Below are 3,278 nucleotides of genomic sequence, written 5' to 3' on the forward strand. Positions count from 1 at the left end.
GGTCTGAGGCAAAATTCATGAGTCTCAGTGTTCTTTATTTTCCTACTTGAGTATTTTATAGCTGCAATCCTGATTTTCAGCGCTTTGTCACCTTATCTTTATGGCTTTAAATTGCTGCAGTCCTTGTTCTCTGGTTATTCAAATGACAACCTTCTGCACCAATTAAAGCATGCCATGTCTTTGTCTCCTGTTCTGTTCTTTATTCAAATGCCTCTTCATACATATTTCCATTCAGATGCCATTTATTCCAAACTCAGGATTTCTGTTACAATGATCTACAGTTTAATGCAGTATTTGCCTCAGAAAAATACATAGGGCACACGTGGATAGCTTTTCATTGCTTTGGATCCCAACTATAAAAAGCTCATATGTAGAGGACCCGTGAGCAACACACTTGAAAAGAAGTGTTCACTAGAAAAGACATGTTTTGTGACATAGCAATTAAACCAGCGGGAGTTTATACTTAAAAACACATCCTATACTTAGCAATTCTTAATTATTTTAAAATTACACTATGGTACAGTATAATAATATAGTAAGTTTAGGATACTAAAGTTTCTAACTAGAATGTTATCAAACAGAAACTGAATGCAGTATGAAACCTCATGTGCTGATTTTTAAACCAGTGTACATTACTCCATAGCTAATCAGTGCAAAATCCTTATGTAGATAAGACAAAGAGTGTATGAAAGATGAAATAGGAATTGAACTTTTAAGATAAGCATTTTAATTTTGCCTGTGTCCTCCTTCTAACTGCCTGTAGCGTAGCAATCAGCAAAATTTGCCTTTGTAGGACACCAAAACAACTGTGAATCTCATAAAGGAAACGGAGGGACCCTGGGTAGTCTCACTGTTGACCTGCTGCCACCTGCTGGCCATAGAATCATAGCAAAGACCCTTAAGACCATCAAGTCCTACTGTTAACCTAACTCTACCAAATCCACCACTAAACCATGTCCCTAAGCACCATGTCTACATGTCTTTTAAATACTTTCAGGGATGGTGACCCAACTGCTTTCCTGGACAGCCGATTCCAGTGTTTGACAATACTTTCAGGGAAGAAACTTTTTCTAACATCCAATGTAATCCTCCCAGGCACAACCTGAAGCTGTTTCCTCCTGTCGTTGTACCACAAACAGGTAAGGGCACTTTGGAAGCATGAACTGTGAGAAGGTTTGTTCCTCAAAACCATTGCTGTGGGTGCTGTTGTCCCATTCATAATACCCTTAATGCTCTCCCCCCGTCAGGTCTCTGCAAGCAGATTTTTAAGGCATGTGGGTTTTTTTCAGAATGATTACAAAAAATGGGAAATTTTAAACCTTATGCCCTATATTAGAAGGGATTCCACTCTCCCAGACTGGGTTGTTGGGCCCCTGCTTCCTTATACAGAGAAGTAGCACTGGCTCCCTACTTTCTACTTACGCTGAAGAAGCTAATTTTTGATGAAAAAATGGACTCGGTCGCATGAGAACTGGGGCAAAACCTAAGTTGCAGACCCTTATCTAGGGTGTAACTAAAAACTAATGATATATTTAATGGACAGGTGACCTTTCTGAGCAAATAAAATTACAATTTCTGTTGTGGCTTCATAAGTATTTGCATATGAAGTCTCCTAAATTATATAGTATTTTACACAAGTTCTTTCAATCATATGATATTGGGAATATTGGCTATTAATTTTAAAGGTAGATTTCAGTTTTCAGTATGCTAAAGCAAGCAAGGAAAACTGAATCCAACAGATTTGTAAAATACTGACGCTCAAGTATTTATTCTATTAAGAATTTGCTGCTGTTTGAGAGAAGATCATGAATATCAGGAGCCTCAATTCATGGAGCACGTGTAAGGAACAATGCCACAAAAGTAGCAGCGTTCATAGGTATTAAGTTGGATCTGTGACTGCTTAGACAGACTGAGGCATTAAAAATCAGTTTATATCAATAGAAAGAACTCTGTGGAAATTGGAAAGCAACAAGTATTTGCTATTACTACCAGAAGCCAAATATAAAGTTGAGTGCATTCTGGTAGGGGTACAGGCATTTGAAAACACTCTGTTTCTGAAACAACCCATGCACGGGGGATATTCATCTTGCGCGGTTCCAAAACTCCACAACAATTCCCAGAACACTAGGAAAGGCACAGCTCTGGGTCCACAACATATTGCTATTAGACAAAGCAGCATGGTTTATCTCCTCCGCACCTCCGCTAGAGCTAACCTGGAAAAAGGGAAAGCAAGTCCAGCTGCCCCTCTTGGACAGGCACAGCCTCTGCATCTCACCAGGCTGCCACTTACACTTACAAAGTTGTCCCTGAATCAAGGAGTGCAAGAGCAAACAGCGGACAAATTGAAAAGACGTGGGAGGAAGATAGGGCCCAGGGGAAGACCTGGCTTTACTATTTGAGTTGAAAGTGTGAAGCCACTTTGGGCAATGTGAGCAGGGAGTGGATTTCCAAAGTACCTAAATGATACATTGGAAGGAATTTTATTAAAAAAGAATAGTAGGAAAAAGAAAAACATGACTCCTCGGTGCCACCTGACAAACTACCCATAGTGCTACAAAAATCCCAGAAGGCCAAATGTGCAGAAATCAAAAGCAAATGCCTCTAACACAGTTATCGCGATGGAAAGCCCTTGACGAGACCTCAGGGTAGAAATCCAGGCAAAGCACATTGCCTGCATTGCCTCTGGGGTGAATGACAGGGGACACAGTGTGGCAGACAGGAATCATCTGCAGTCCTGGAGAAGGTCTCAAGGCATTTCTCCTCCGCAGCCTTGCCCAGACACACCTGCCCAAGGCAGTCACACCCCAGGGACCCGTGAGTTTGTTCACCACAGCAGGTGTCGGTGCTGGTTGGGGATTCCTTCTGCCTGGGTCACTTTCCACCCTGCCCTGCCCAACAGAGGTGGAGAGGGAAGGGGAAGGAGAAGGGAAGGGAAGGAGGCCTTGGAAGATGAAGGCGGCGGCTTGGGAAAATGTGGGCTTAAGTTGGAAGGAAGAGCTGAGAGAGCTGTGCCTGTTCAGCCCAGAGAAGAGAAGGCTCAGGGGTGTTGCCCAGAGAGCTTGTGGAGTCTGCACCCATGGAGCTACTCAAAAGCCAATGGGACCCATGTCTGGGCAGACCCTGACACGTGGAAAGAGGTCCTCTCCCCAAGCATGGAAAGGGGGATTTGGGTTGGAGGGGAGAGGCAAGGGGTGAAGGGAGAGCTGTCGCAGGGCAGGGAGGAGGATACACAGAGGAGAGGAGAGGAGAGGAGGGTGCTCAGCCTCGCAGCGGCTCCC

This window comes from Charadrius vociferus, unplaced genomic scaffold (genome assembly GCF_000708025.1).
Source record: "Charadrius vociferus isolate BGI_N301 unplaced genomic scaffold, ASM70802v2 scaffold561, whole genome shotgun sequence".
Lineage (NCBI taxonomy): Eukaryota > Metazoa > Chordata > Aves > Charadriiformes > Charadriidae > Charadrius > Charadrius vociferus.